We start from the raw sequence: 16,475 nt of genomic DNA, 5'->3' as shown, positions 1-16,475 counted from the left end.
CACAACAGCTACTTTGGGGGCAAACACATTCCAGAAAGGCATCTAGTCTTCATTAAATGACATCAGGAGATGGTGAATCCACCACTTTCCTTGGTAGCTTCTTCCTGTGGTGAATCATCATCGCTGTTGACTATTGTGCCTTAGTTGTAATATGAATTTGTCTCTTTTCACTTTCCAGCCATTGGGTCTTGTTATGCCTTTCTCTGCTCCATTCAAGAGCCCATAAAAACCCAATCTTTTCTCTCCATTAAGGCCCTTCAACACGTCAATGAAATCACCTTTCATTCTTCTTTTGAGAAGCTAAACAGGTTGAGCTCTTTCAATAGCTCACTGGAAGGCATTTTTTTGCAGACCTCAGAACATATGGTGGCTCTTTGCTGCCCTAGCTCCAATTTCACAACATCTTTTTCAAATGAGGACACCAGAACTGGAGGCAGTATAAAGGTTATATAAAGGTAAAATTAAATAGGTTGCAGAGGAGTTTTTTTTAATTTCGGCTTTTGTTGCTAAAAATTTTGTCTCTCTGTGGTGAGAAAAAACACTCCCCGAATGCCAAAATTTGAGCCATGAAAAGCGACAGTGTGAACAGCACTTCATATGTGGAGCTGTGCTCCCGGTGATGAAGCTCCTGTCCCTCATTGTATGTAGTTTGACTTTCTTGCCGGGGAAGCTCTCTCCCAGCGATAAGGACGGCCACACAGTGCACCTTACAATGGCATGGTTAGAGTGGCACAGCTGCACCGTGGTAAGGTGCGCGGTGTAGACACAGCCTCAGAGCTGGGGAAAGCCGACAGGCGCAGAGGAGCACAGGGTTCAGACAGAGACATCGAGTAGGAGAGGAACTATTCACAGGGATTCTCTATAGCCTAGTAAGGTGGAGAGGATGGAAGATGATAATGTAAAGGTAGGTTCTGATGAGAAACAGTGAAATGAAAGAGTCTCCCTCAATTACATCATGTAATAGCAGACAGCTAAAATGGGACACATTTTAGAAGTGCTTAAATACAAATGCTAAATGTCTAAGTACTAAGACTGGTGAATTTGAGTGCCTGGTATTGAGTGACGATATTGATAGAATAGGCATCACAGAAACCCCTGCACCCCCTCCTGCACCCACATGGGGAGACTGACCTGTGTGCATGGAGCAGCTGGCATTGCTGCCCCCCACTCCTCCCTGGAACGCTGCTCATCTGGGCACCCCTAAGGGCTGTGGGATGTGGGGGCAAGAAGTGAGATCATCCGAGCTCCCTGCATCCAGGTCACTTTCCTCAGCCGGGCTGCATAGCGGGAGGGCAGAGGACAGAAGCTTCTGATGTTCCCCTCACAGCACAGCCCAAGTGGGAAAAGTGACCAGGACGCATGGAGCACATAGAGTTGCTCCTTACTCCCCTCAAACCTCTATGGACCCATGGACGAGCATTGGGGCAGGGGAGAGCAGTGAGCACCTTTGCACTGCCACACGGTGCCCTTTGACCCCTGGAGCCCTGGCGGCTATCGGGGGGCACCACCCCTAAGGCCGGCCAGGCTCCCCAGAACGAGCAGCAGAAAACACAGAGACTGGTCACACACTGAGCAGTGGTAGCCTGGGCGGCTCGTAATGGAGGCTCAGGGGAGAGGGTTGTCATAACATTTTTTCCCAGATTTGGACCTTAGCGTCCAAAATATGGGTGTTAGCATGAAAACCTCCAAGCTTAGTTACCAGCTTGGACCTGGTAAAGCTGCCACCAGCCAGGGATTTATACAGTGCCTGTCTCACTGTGGTCTCCCCAAAAACTTCCCCGGGGGACCCCCAGACTCAGATGCCTTGAGTCTCAAAACAAAGGAGAATAAATCATTTCCCTTCCCCCTCCTCCCCTCCAGGTGTTCCCTCCCTGGGTTCCTGGAGAGATATACAGAAGCAAGCTCCGTGAATCTAAACAGAGGGACTCCCCCCTCCCTGTTTCCAGTCCTGGAAATAGAAGTACCAAGACAGCTAATCTCTCTTCCCCCTTACCCACAGGGTATGCAAAGTCAGGCTAGTAAATCTAACACAACGAGATTTTCCCCCTGACTTCTTCCTCCCACCAATTCCCTGGTGAGCTGCAGACTCAATTCCCTGGAGTCCCCACTAAAGAAAAAATCCAACAGGTCTTAAAAAGAAAGCTTTATATAAAAAGAAAGAAAAGGACATAAAAATGGTCTCTCTGTATTAAGGTGACAAATACAGGGTTATTTGCTTAAAAGAAAAAAATGAATAAACAGCCTTATCCAAAAAGAATACAATGTAAACATTCCAGCAACTACACACATGTAAATACAAAAAAAACCAATATAAACTTATTGTCTTATTATCTTTGTACTTACAACTTGGAAACAGAAGATTAGAAAGGCAGGAGATAGAAAAATCACTCTCATAGCCGAGACGTCACAGACACAAGACAAAGAACAAAGAACTCACACACAAACTTCCCTCCACCCAGATTTGAAAAAGTCTTGTTTCCTGATTGGTCCTCTGGTCAGGTGTTTTAGGTTACTGGTGTTACCCCTTTATAGGTAAAAGAACATTAACCCTTAGCTATCTGTTTATGACAAGGGGGCTCGGCCTCCCCAAACCTTGCACTGCCAAGGGGACAGTGGGGCCCATGATCAGGGGCCTGGCCAAGTTAGGTCCCCCTGGAAAAGTCTCCCCTATGTCAGCCCCAGGGCTGGAGGAGCTCCCATTCCCTGCTACAGCCCGGGGGCTGCAGCAGGGGCACAGAGCTTCTCTGGTCTCAGGGCCACAGCGGGGCAGGGGTAAAGGAGTGATAGGGTGGGGCTGGTGGGGGAAGGGGTGGAACAGAAGTGACAGTGGATGGGGCCATGGGTGGAAGGGGGTAGAGCCAGAGACAGAAGGTAGGGGCATGGTTCTGGTGCTGGGGCCCCCACACTTGTTCTCCCTTTCCCGGGGGTTTGGCATCACTAGCCCCGGCTTAGCGAGTAGGGTTCAGTGGTCCCCATAATGTGGGGTGCAACTCCTAGGGGGACACAGAGGAACATTCATGGGGGCACCTCAGGACCTGAGCCAGCCCACATAGAGGGCAGGGAGGGAGCACCACTCTGCCACAGCTCTTCCCCAACCCCACCCTCAGCCTGAGACTCTGGCTCCCAGCCCGGCGTCGACCCCTTTACCCCTGTCCGCACCCCTCTCCCCAGCAAGCAACAGCCCCACTCCTCCCAGCCCCTGTTCTTGACCGTGGCTTCCGAGGGGCCACAGCCATGGCTAAGAGGGCACAATGTGAAATGTTTGGGGACCATTGGTTTAGGGTGACGTCCTCAATCACTTCTCTGCAGTCCAATAAAAGCTATCCCTCACTCACCTACCTCTCCATCAGGACGGACTAGGTATGTTCTGCTGCCCTTCACTCATACAGGAAGGAGAATAACATTTCATTCCACTCAATCCTAAAGTGATTTGTAACCCAAGACCATCCCAAACTGGTCATTTTGGGGAAACGGCCCCATCATGCTGTATAGCTAGGCAGAGTAGGTGTGTCTATGCAAACACGGTCTGTTCCTGAAGTCTTTCCCCAGCTCCTCACTAGGTGAGAGAGGGGAGCTCATTCAGACCCTGCTTAAGCTTAGTATTTAAAAACTCCTTAGTGTCCCTATCTCTGCCGGCCTTAGATTTCTCCTCCTGTCCATTTTTTGACAGCTCAGATGAGGTGACCGAGTGGTAGAGGTGATGGACTGCTACCCCATTATGCTCTGCCTGCATGGGTTCAAATCCCATTCTCATCAGAGGCATTTAGTCTTCACCCTTCTTTATAGCCAACCATCTCCCCCTTTGGTACAATAACAGATCATAGAATCATAGACTATTAGGGTTGGAAGGGACCTCAGGAGGTCATCTAGTCCACCCCCCTGCTCCAAGCAGGACCAATCCCCAGATTTTTACCCCAGTTCCCTTAATGGCCCCCTCAGGGATTGAACTCACAGCCCTGGGTTTAGTAGGCCAATGCTCAAACCCCTGAGCTATCCCTCCCCCCATCAAACAATGTTGCTTGTGTTACCCAAAATTGGGTCAGTTAGTAAGCTTAGAGAGGAATAATAATGCCCCTCCCCACCAGAGTTTGGCAGAAAGCAGCATATTTATTAGCTTGATAGCTAAGCTCAAAAGAAGGGATGGGGGAGGGTGTCACACTCATACTCACGCTCCCAGGACAGGCCTGGCAGTGGAGATGTCAGGATCCTTTAAGGTAAGTGTCCCACAGCGCAGCGATGGACGGTGCGATGAAGATCAGTCTCCCTGAGGTGCAATAGGATGTAACACAGCGAACCACTGGCCAGATGGGCCAGGTGAAGGGCATTCACTGGAGGTACAAAGGAGAGTGGGAAAGCCACTTCACAGGCATTCAAAGAGGGAAAGGACACGAGCTGGGGGAGTTTAACAGACCTTTTGAGTATACAGAGCATACAGATCACTGCTGCTCCTACAACATGATAAGTTCTCAAGCAGCATGTTTCTTACTTTGCCCATCTGTCAATTTTGATGATTATTGATGGAAATATTTTGCCATTGGGTTGTGTGTTTACACAGAAATTGACATTTACCAACAAATACGCAATTCTTCCAAGCCTGCCTAGTCTGCAGTTGATGGGTTTAGAGGGACACATTCACTCTTCCAGGTCCCCATGCCAGGCTTGTGCTCTCCAGGTTGTCAACTTCCCGCACTGCTGGGATCCTTCCCTCATCTCCCCCCAAAGCACTGCCCCACACGTACTTCTGGGGTCCCCTCCCTACACTGTCTAACTCCACTGCTGGCAGGATCCCTTCCTGTTCCTTTCATTTCCTGCCTCCACTCTGGGCAAAAGCTCTGCACTCTTCCCACACCAGAAGTTGAACCCAGGCCACCTGGGTGAAAACCAGGAATCCTGACCACTAGCCCATATGGGACTATTGTTGCGTCTGACGAAGTGGGTATTCACCCACGACAGCTCATGCTCCAATACGTCTGTTAGTCTATAAGGTGCCACCGGATTCTTGGCTGCTATTATTACTACAACTCAGGCCTTGGCTACACTGGAGAGTTACAGTGCAGGTGGTGGCTTTACAGCGCTGTAACTTACTCCCCGTCCACACTGGCAAGGCACATACAGCGCTATATCTCCCTGGCTACAGTGCTGCATGTGCTCCACCTCGACGAGAGGAATAAAGAGAACAGACCTGGTGATGCAGCGCTGGGGTGCCAGTGTAAACAGTGATTAATCTTACTACGCTGTCACTGACCTCCGGAACCTTCCCATAATGCTTTTAAGTAGAGATAACGCTCTTTGTTTTGCTGTGATGCCTCTGTTTGTTTTGTTGTGAGCTCAAGGCTCCCGGAGCTGCTTATCTAAAAACCAAACACAGTTACTGTTTGCAGTGAATGAGCAGAGGCAGGGGGAACACTTTGGAACACCCACAGCTGGTGTTTGCTTGAGGAGAGAAGCAGCCGGGTGGGCACGGGGGGGCTCTGTTTTGGATCAGTGGCTTTTCTGGTCTGTGAGGAAAAAAACAAAGGCGGCTATTTGCATTTAGTGAATGAGAGAGGGGTGGGGGAGGAGGCTTGAACTTGCCAGGCAGGGAGCTGACACAGTGTCAGCTCAAAAAATCCACTTCCTCTGTCTCCCCCACGCTCCGTGTCACACTCCACCCCACCCTCCTCTTTTGAAAAGCACATTGCAGCCACTTGAATGCTGGGATAGCTGCCCATAATGCACCACTCCCAACAGCGCTGCAAATGTGGCCATGACAGAGTGCTGGTAGCTGTCAGTGTGTCCACACTGCAGCGCTTTCCCTAAACAGCTGTAGGAAGACAGCTTTAACTCCCAGCGCTGGACAGCTGCAAGTGTAGCCAAACCCTCTCTAAGCCGACCCCTTATGAGAACAGCAGGGACTAGCATGACTAGATGTCCCGATTTTGGGGTCTTTTTCTTATATAGGTGCCTATTAACCCTATCCCCGTCCCAATTTTTCACATTTGCTGTCGGATCACCCTAGCAGGGGTTGCACACAGGGCTGCATTAACCTTCAGGTGCTAAGGTTTCCCTCTCTCCATTCCCAGAGCCTGTGATCAGGAAACAGACATCAGGGCTCCCAGGTGCTGCACAGACCATGACTGAGATCAGACCCCATATTATGCAAGGTGCTGTACAAACCCTGGCCAACACTGAGACACCCAGGGGGTTCCCCTCAATTTCCCTGGGCCTCTGCTGCCCAACTTCTTCTGAATCTCTCTGGCTCACCCCCCCCCCACAAAAAACCCATGTTTCCAAACAGTCCTTCTTTCCTTGCCCCCTGATTCTGGTTTCACACCCTGGGACTATCTCCTCTCTTTGTCTCTCCCCCTCCAGGTGAAGCAGAGATGGAGGCAACATCAGCCACTGGAGTCAGCCTCAGCCAGCACTGCAGCCGGCCCCGGGGGAGGGGGGGTGTTTGCAGACACAGGAAGGGAGCAGGAGGTGCTGGGAAGAAGGCGGCAGGAGAACAAAGCTCAGAGACCCAACATGGGGAAATTCCGGGGGGCGGGGCTCTGACACATCCCAGGTGCGGGCAGCTCCTGGGGGCGGGGCTCTGGCTCAGCTCGGGGGCGGGGCAGATCCTGGGGGCGGGGCTCCAGCACAGAGCAGGGGCGGAGCAGCTCCTGGGGGCGGGGCTCTGGCTCAGATCAGGGGCGGGGCAGCTCATGGGGGCGGGGCTCTGGCACAGCCCAGGGGCGGGGCAGCTCCTGGGGGCGGGGCTATGGCACAACGCGGAGGCGCGGCAGCTCCTGGGAGCGGGGCTCTGGCACAGCCCAGGAGCGAGTCAGCTCCTAGGGGCGGGGCTCTGGCTCAGCTGAGGGGCGGGGCTCTAGCACATTGTGACGGGAGCCCGGGCTGAGCAGCTGCTCCCTGGTTCTCCACGTGCTTCCAGCAGCACTGGAGCTGCCCGAGCCGGAGCGGAGCCGCTGTTCTCAGCTGCAGCCAGGATCTGCCCCCGGCCCCGCTGGGATCCAGCTGGGGACAGAGACTGGGGTCCGGGGGTTCCCCTTGGTGTGGCTGATGGGGGCGGAGGGGAGAAGCCGGAGCTGCAGGCGGGGGAAGGGCGGTGGGACATTGTGACCCGGAGCCCCCGGGGAGTGAGAGGCGCTGGGGGGGCGGGAAAGTGACTCTGCCACAGGGAGCCTGGGAGAAGTGTTGGAGCCACCTCGGCACCAGTGGAGCTGCAGGAGGATCCGCCCGCCCCGCTGGGATGGGGGGGCCGGGGCCCGGCCGTCGTGTGGGGGGGAGGGTCGGACCCCGGGTCCGGCCCAGGTGGGGCGGAGCCTCGTGCAGAGCCCGAGGCCCTGCGAGGGGGAGGAGACTGGGGCCCGGCGGGTGGGGGGCGGTGTATTAAATCACTCCCCATAGCAATGTGCTACTCCCGGGCACTGCACATGCCCAGTAACAGCCGCTGAAGCCACTGCCCTTCCCCCTGCTCGGACCAGCCGTAACGTTCCGCCGGGCACTGGGGGTGGGGCTGGAGCGGGGCGGGGGAGTAACAGGGAGCGTGGGGGGGGGCGGGCGCTGAGCAGGAAATTGTTGGGCGGGGGAGGGGTCAGGCAGCTGGAGGCAGGGTTCCGAGGAGGCTAAATGGCACAATCCGGGCTGGGGGGAGGAGCAGGAGTTGAGCTCAGGGGGAGGCACTGGCAGAGCCCCCCCCTTTGGTGTGAGGGCGGAGGTGTCGGGGCGGGGAGGAGAAGCCGGAGTTGCAGGGAGGGGGAGGTCACTGGGGTGAGGGGTTAGAACTGTCTCTGGGCAGCCAGGACATTCCCGGGGTGAGGGGGAGGTGAGTTAACTGGATCCTGTCCCTGTTTTTGCCACTTCCTCTGAATTCCCAGTGGGGGGGCCCCTTGAGGGGGTCCCTGGCTGCTGGGGGCTCTTGGTGGGGGAAACCCTTTGGGATTCCCAACCTGGCAATCATGGTGTGGTGGGGGTTCTCTGGCCGGTGGGGCTTTGAGGGGTATCTGGAGTCCCTGGCCAGGGACTCTGGGGGCTGCGTCCCAGGGAATATCTGATGGGATCCTGGCTGGGGGGTGTCTGGGGCCCCTGGCTGGTGGGTCTGGGCTCTGGGTACTAGGGGATGTCTGGGGGCTGCTGCTAACCATGATCCTTCTCTCTGGTCAACTTGTGCCAGAGTCCTGACTCAAAGTCACCAGGTCATCAAGTCCATTCCCCAGTCACGTGCCCTGTCACTGGGATAACTTTCTGTCCACGTAGCAAACACTGTTAGTGTGAAATCACAGATTTTGCTTTTCTTCTCTTTTGAAAACTGCAGAAACTTTCGGTTCCATTTGGAAAATTTGTGCCCCCAGTCCTTGTCCTAGATCTGCGGGGGTGAGGGAGGTGGGAAGGGAGTCAGCACTGCCACACGATGGTCTCTTCCACAGCGTTCTGGACTCATTCTTTCTGTAATCTGGTGTCATTGAGACCATTGTTAATCCAGAGTCACTGTATGGAAAGACAAGGAGTGATTCCAGATGGACAGTGAGTCAAATGAGATCACCCATTCTCCCTGTGAGGAGGGCCTCCCATTAGCTGCTCTCCCCAGAGAGCTAAAGGAGGGAAGCTGCTAAAACGCGCTGTCCCTCTCTGCTCAGGATACTGGGGTTCAGCTTCCTGGGTCAGAGACAGCAGCCTCCATTGTGATCTGGGAGACCAGGCTTGGCAGCTGCTGCTCCCCCAGTTGGGCTCTGTGCTGGGAAGTGACCTTAATTAAAGCTTCTTCTCTGCCCAGCCCAGAGGATGATTTTCTGCAGCTGGTCCTAGCCCCCTAGGGCAGCCCTGGGCCCTGTTACTACTAAATTCTGAGCCAGAGTCTCCAGGTAACTGAAAGACCTCAGGGAATGTCCTAGGGTCTGGCAAGAAAGTGACTGCACAAACAACCCCACCTCATTTCTCCTCCCTTTAGTGGTGGAGAGGAGGAAATCCAGCCATGGGAGAGCAAAGCTCCCAGGAATGGGACTGTCCCAGCCAGAGGGACAGGGAGAGAGGACAGGGGAAGGAGAGACTGAAAGGGGCAGTGGGAGAAATGAAAGTGGGGGAGAGATTTCCAGCTCTCTAGTCCACCCAGACACATGTATTGCTGCATCCCTGGGCAGAACCACTTTCCAGTGAACAAAACAAGGATCAGACAGAGCAAAAGCCTGTTCCTGACTCCATATTCCTCCTGCTGGGGTGTGGCTGCCGTGGGGTCAGTGTCTGAGGGAATCCCCCACAGTGACTCCTTTGGTTCTGCTCTTTTCTAGCCTTGTGTTCAGAGAAGAGATGAGGGAAGGGAGAAGGGAGGTTAAAAATGTGTCTGTGGACTTATCCTGGCAGGAGGGGCCAGGTCTAAATTGTAATAAACAGATTGAGCATTTCCCAGCATGACAGAATCTAGGGTGTCTGCCTGCAGGGAAAGGGCCTGGGGGAATTATGATGTGAAATTAACTAAAACCGGTTCTGAAACGCCCACAACTGCCCTTCTCCCCCAGACAGGCTGCAGAATGACGTCCATATTTTGCTCCAGCTCATCCCAGCCTGGCGTGGGACAGGGAAGAGAAATGGCTGCAGTGGAGTCAGTCCAGGTAGAGATTATCGGGGGGTTGCTGGTGGGTTCCTACTGGAGGAAAGGGAGAGCAATTACACCAGAGGTGGGAAGGTTTGCAGAGTCTGGTTTGGAGGTTGGAGCGGGGCAGGAAATTCACAGCGTGGGGAAAGGAGGAGGCCAGGGTGTGGCAAACCTGCTGGGAGTTATTTACTAAGTGGCCTAGATTCTGGGAACAGACCCAGGAGGTTTGGAGGTGGAAATGCCCTAATTTTTGAAGAAAGAAAATAGCCCACCTACATGGAGCTAGTCAAACTGACCAGACTCCTATGGGTGCAGAAGCCTGACCTCACTAACCAGCAGCTGCTGTGAGATATGAAGGGAGCACCCATGAGTCAGGCTTATTGGAGCTGCCTCTCCCTTCATATCCCGCTCCTCACAATGAGGAGGGTGTTGGGCGTTCTACCAGCGAGCTCTCCCTGGACCCTGCTGGGGGTTCCATCTCCTGTATCAGTCAGTGGCTAATAGTGGGGTGATGGATCTGCTGGGAGAGACAAGGGGCTCTCTCTTCATCCCCTCACCCTGGTATTTGCTGGATACTCTGAGCAAGGTCGAGGTGGGACTCTCCTGACTACGATCCACCCAGAGCTTCCATTTGATTCACTCCTCTCTGCCACAAATAGTGGGGCTGTGAGTGGGGCAGCAAGTCCTTAGTGTTGGACTCTTGCTCTTTCAGGGGCTGGTGACCTTTGAGGAGGTGGCTGTGTATTTCACCAGGGAAGAGTGGGCTCTGCTGAACCCCGCTCAGAGAGCCCTCTACTGGGATGTCATGCAGGAGAACTATGAGACGGTGGACTTGCTGGGTAAGAGTTCCTGTCCCTTCTGTTCTTGGAAGGGGAAGTGAAGAGTGAAGGTTCATGCCACCCGCACAATGCCATCTGTACCCTCTCCTGTTTCAGCATCACCCCAATAGGCCAGTGACACACATACTACCGGAGACCCTCCTCTGCTTCAGAACACTTCAGGAACAGAGCACAAGAGCAGTATCATACAATGTCAAATATCTCCTCTTTACTCAAGTAAAACTGGGGGTTAGGTCCAGCATAATGAACAGAAGGTTATTACCCCCAGCCTTCTCTCAAACCCTGAGCCTTCTCTACCCAAACCAGAATGTGCTTGGGGTGTAACAAGCAGGCGGCTGGAATCAGAGCTGCTCGTCCAGGGTTACTTATCATACAGACACACGGTGCATCCTTGAACGCTGGCTGGGAGTATCCAGACAGGGGAGCTCCAGCAGCAGAACTCTGAATCTCACCCAGGATTACAGATGACACAACTCCTCACTGATTTAGATTGCACCCTAGCATGTGAAAATGGCCTAGGTTGGTAGTGACATTTCTTGAGACATGGAGAGTCTTGCTCCCATATCATCAGGTGTAATAAAAATAACAGGAAAGGCCAAATATGGAAAACTGATTGTTCAGCTTGCTTTTGACCTGCATCATATTTTGCAATATATTCCAAATAAGGAAATTAACGTGCAACGTATGTGTCATTGTTTGTGGTTTTAAGTTGTAAAAGGCTTGTGTGATTTTTAGCTCAGGGACAGTATTCCAATAGCTGTCGCCCCCTGCGTGCTTGTAACCAAGAAAAGAGCCTCAGGCTGAGCTGATTCAAAATCAGTCCTGTGGTTGTTTTCCACAACAGCCTTAACAGGTCCCTGTGATGGAATGTAAGGCTACGTCTAGACTACCCACCTTATCGGCGGGTTAAAATCGATTGCTCGCGGATAGATATATTGCGTCTCATCTAGACGCCATATATCGATCCCCGAGCGCGCTTATATCGATTCCGGAACTCCACCAACCCCAACCGAGTTGCGGATTCGACAGGGGGAGCCGCGGACATCGATCCCGCGCGGTGAGGATGGGTGGGTAATCCGATCTTAGATATTCTACTTCAGCTACGTTATTCACGTAGCTGAAGTTCCGTATCTAAGATCGATTTCCCTCCGTACTGTAGACCAGCCCTTAATGTCTTCACACCTTCCCCCTGCAGGAGAATGGCAATTGGACCAGCTGTTTGCCTTGCTGTCTCTGAGGAACTGGTCTGTGTGTGTTCCCCAGAACTGAAACTTTTTCAGTAATATCATACTGTAAAATCTCACAATTTTACATACAGTGTTACTACACATTTTAACAGGAGGATAATATTCAGTAGGTTATGTGTTTTCTAATGATACCTCACAAGCCATTCTGGGTACAAAATTGATCATAATTTTCTAGAAGAGTGAACACAGGGGTATAGACTGACACAGTGTCTGTGTGTGTGTTCCCAGCAGATATGTGGGTATTTCAATCCCTCATAAGCACAATGTTTGGCATCTTCAAGGACCTGGGGAACTGGTCCTGGGAATTCACTAGTTTAGCAAGTGTGAGACTGCATGAAATTGTGAGACCCTTTGGTATTAATAATAAAATAATATAATCTGATAAAATTGCAATGAATCATGCTAGGTATGCCATGTAAAGTGGCAATGAAAGTGTTATGATTTGCCAAGTATGATAATTTTGTTTCTATGTTTCTATCACCCTTGTATTGTGAGTTACAGATATGTAGGGTATATCTGTATTTCCAGACTTGGGCAGTGTTTCTGGGTGACACCCCCAGACATATTGGCATCAACACTGCCTAGCCTGTTTGATGGCCCGTTGAGGGTCATCGGCTGTACAATGAGCCCATGGACCAAGGGGATACACCTATTGAGTCAGCAAGACATGCTGAGGTATGCCTGTGTAATGAGACCTCCAAAGCTTTTCCATGCCATGTGCTGTGAAGCTTGTGTTTGGGACACAGGAAGTACAAGCCACATGGCAAAAGGAATATAAAGTGCAGCTGCATCATCTCCATCTTGTCTTCAATCCCCCTTCCTACCTCTGGAGCAACTTCTCTACAAATTGAACCCTGGAACAAAGGACTGAATGACCCATCCAAGCTGTGGATGCGTTCCAGACAGACTTTCAAGCCAGCAACTCACCAATACTGCTAAGAACCTGATATATCCATTTTGGAATGTATCTGACTGCTTTTCCATTTAACTTGTTTCTGTCTTTCTTTCGTTTAAACCTTTAGTTTAGATGCTAAAGAATAGTCTGGAAGGATGGAATTTAACTTCATTCTTTCATTCGTTCTTTCTTCTAAACATTTTGTTTAACTGCTAAAGGATTGGCTGTCAGCATGGTATTTTGGATGAGATCCAAACCTATAGTGACTGGATAATGTGGCTAACCTTCCACCACCCACTTCCTGGATCCAATTAGGATCACTCTCCTGCTGCCCTCTGGCCATGCTGTATCACAGTGAGCAGAGTTTTTAAATAACTCTCACTGTACGGAACCTAGTTGCTGATTAGGAGTCAGAAAACTGTCATGCAATAAAGGGGGCCATGTGATTTCTTTTTTCAGAGTCTCGTTAACCGGTGTGTGGGATCAGAAGCACAGTTTGTGACTGGTCAGTGAGTTTAACTTCAGTGTTAACCACCAGTTTGGGGAGCATCTGCTCTCCCTTTTTCAGCCTGCTCTGACCTTGGCATTTTCAGTGAGGACTGCCGCAGGCACATCAGGTCACACTAAGCACTGAAGATAAATTAATAGAATGTTTTTAATGATTAAGTTTTATGAAATCAACTGAACTCCTTTGTTTTCTTTCATCTGAGCAGGGTTTCTGGTTTTCCAACGTGCTTTGATCTCCCAGCTGGAACAAGGGGAAGAGCCATGGCTCCCAGAGCTGCAGGGTTCAGAGAAAAGAGAGATCCTGAGATCTCCCCGCACAGATGAGGAAACATTAAACCAACTCAGAATCTGTAAGTGCCTGAAGGAAAAATCTGGGATGCCCTACAGAGCTCTTGGGAAGTCTCTCAGTTCATTATTGTCCATAGCAGGGGTCGCATCGGCAGGGTAAATATAGCTCAAGGCTTCCTATAGATCCTAGCAGACACCGGGCAGTAGCTTTCTCCCTTCCCCCTGCGAAGTTGGATGGGATGTGAAGGCTGAATCGATCCCCTCCTCTCTCCTTTTGGGGGGGAGCTGATTTCCTGATTTTTATTTGACCTCTCTCCAGCACTTGTTTTGGTTTGGCCTTCCCCTTTCCATCCCTGTTTGAGGTTTCTGTCTCTATCACAGCAGGTGATGCAATGACGTGTGAGAAAGAGGAGCCGAATTCTCAGCAGGGAAATGTTGAGCAAGTGGATAAACACAGAGCATTATCGCAAAGAATGACAAGGAATGTGTCCAGCAGTCACAAGCAGGGAAGATCCTGTGAGGTTCAGCACAGACCAGAAAAAGAGCAGGGAAACCAGCCAGGGGAGAAAATGGATAAATTTATTTCCTGTCAGGGAACTCAGAAGGGCCTTAAGGAAACCAGAATACAGCAGGAAATCTGCAGGGAAAAGCAAAAAAATACATGTGCTGAGTCTGTGAAAAACTTCACTTACAGATCACGCCTTTCTCAACATCAGAGAATCCACACAGGGGAGCCGCCCTATGAATGCCGTGAGTGTGGGAAATGCTTCAGTAACAGATCAGCCCTTATTAGGCATCAGAGAATCCACACAGGAGACAGACACTACGAATGCCGTGAGTATGGGAAAACCTTCAAATGCAGCTCACACTTTATTAGGCATCAGTGAATCCACGGGAGGGGGAGGGGAGGAGACACGACACACAGGCCCTGCGAATGCTGCGAGTGTGGGAAAACCTTCAATCGCAGCTCAAACCTTATTACCCATCAGAGAATGCACACAAGCGAAAGGCCCAACGAACGCCGTCAGCCTGCTTGCACAACTCGTAAAGCGGCGAGGGCCAATTACTCTCAAGAAAACAGCTAAGGGCGGAAACCCCCCGGCCCTGCGGAACCACCCCCACCTCAGGACTTCCCAGCCCGATGGAAACACCCCGCCCAGCCCTGCAGAAACAAACCCTCCTTCCCCAGCACTGCCCCACCAAAACAGCTATGGGTCAAAAAGGAAGGTTGGGGGTGGGGTGGTGATACTTGATTTTAAATCAACCAGGGGCTCCCAGCTGAAGAGGTGCTTGGGAGCCCTCAGAGTCAAATTAAAGGGCCTGGGGCTCGGTGGCTGGGGGAACCCAGAGCTTTTTGGGGCTGGGGCAGCGATTTAAAGGGCCCAGAGCTGTTGCTGAGAGGAGCCTAAGCCCTTGAAATCCCAGCCCCACTCCATCCGCTTTAGCTGTGGCCGGGATTGAAAGGGCTCTGGGCTGCCTGCAGCTGCAGGGATCTCTAAGCCCTTTAAATCTCAGCTGCTGCCGGTATTCAAAGGGCTCTGGGCTGCCCGTGGTGGCAGAGAAGTGATTGAGGATGTCACCCTAAACCAGTGGTCCCCAAACATTTCACACTGTGCCCTCTTATCCATGGCTGTGGCCCCTCAGAATCCACAGTCGAGAACTGGGGCTGGGAGTGGGGCTGTTGCTTGCTGGGAAGAGGGGTGTGGACAGTGGTAAAGGGGTCGACGCCGGGCTGGGAGCCAGAGTCTCAGGCTGAGGGTGGGGTTGGGGAAGAGCTGGGACAGAGTGCTGCTGAGTAGTGCTCCCTCCCTGCCCTCCTTAGGGGCTGGCTCAGGCCCTGAGGTGCCTACCCCTCCATCAGGATGCAACAGGTATGTTCTGCTGCCCTTCACTCATACAGGAAGGAGAATAATATTTCATTCCACTCAATCCTAAAGTGATTTGTAATCCACCACCATCCCAAACTGGTCATTTTGGGAAAGCAACACCATCATGCTGCATACCTAGGCAGAGTAGGTGTGTCTATGCAAACAGGGTCTGTTCCTGAAGTCTTTCCCCCAGTTCCTCACTAGATGTGAGTGGGGAGCTCATTCAGCCCCTGCTTACGCTTAGTATTTAAAAACTCCATCATATCCCTATCTCTGCTGGCCTTAAATTTCTCTTCCTGTCTATTTCCTGACATCTTAGGTGAGGTGACCGAGTGGTTAAGGTGATAAACTGCTAATCCATTGTGCTCTGCACGCATGGTTTTGAATCCCATCGTCACTGGAGGCATTTGGTCGTCACCCCTCCTTTATAGACAACCATCTCCCCCTTTGGTACAATAACAGCTCTAGCAATGTTGCTTCCTACAAACAAAAACCTGAGAAATTCAGACCCCCCATTGCTGTAAATAAAATGTCTAAATCCCACATTTCTAAAATGTTTTTTTCTAGTCCTGTATTGCTTAGCTTTTCTCTCAAAAGGTAACATCCTCATAATCTCCCCCAAACACCCTGGCACCTGCCAAAATTCTTAAAATACTCCCATCCTGAGCAAGGCCTCAACAGTGAACCAGAGCTAGTGTCTAGGCCAAGCTGTTCTGAAGGAGGCAACTCAAACATTTTCTCTCTGCTTCCCTTGGCAAAGTCTGACTGGGAAAAGAAAATCCCCCAAACTGAAAATTTTCTGCTGAAAAACCAATACTAGTCTGTTTGGGGACTTTGGTTTGAATGCATTATTATTATTCTCTTCTGATTTCTGAATCAGTTTTGTCATCCAGGTGTGTTTCCAGCTGTTGAGTTGTGGGGAGAGAGGCCAAGTCATGATGTCTCTACCCCTCTTTCATAGTTCCTTCCAACTTTCTAGAAAGCTCCTTTGCTAGGATGTGAGTCAAGCAGTGCCCAGTGTCCCTGTGTTATCTCGGAGAAGTCTGCATTGTACACGGTTCCTGGGATAGTCCCTGGGAGTGTGGATCCCTTTCATGGGGAAGCAGCGAGTCTGGTTCCTCCATTGTCAGACCTGAAAGGCTGGTGGTGGGCATTTCTCAACCTCATAACATCTCAATAACACACACAGAGCAAACTTCATAACTTCCCAGCCAATGCTACACACACAGACCAACACAATATTAATGTTCAACAGATCAAGAC

Source organism: Gopherus flavomarginatus, chromosome 2, assembly GCF_025201925.1.
Source record: "Gopherus flavomarginatus isolate rGopFla2 chromosome 2, rGopFla2.mat.asm, whole genome shotgun sequence".
Taxonomy (NCBI): Eukaryota; Metazoa; Chordata; order Testudines; family Testudinidae; genus Gopherus; species Gopherus flavomarginatus.
This window is presented reverse-complemented; position numbering follows the sequence as displayed.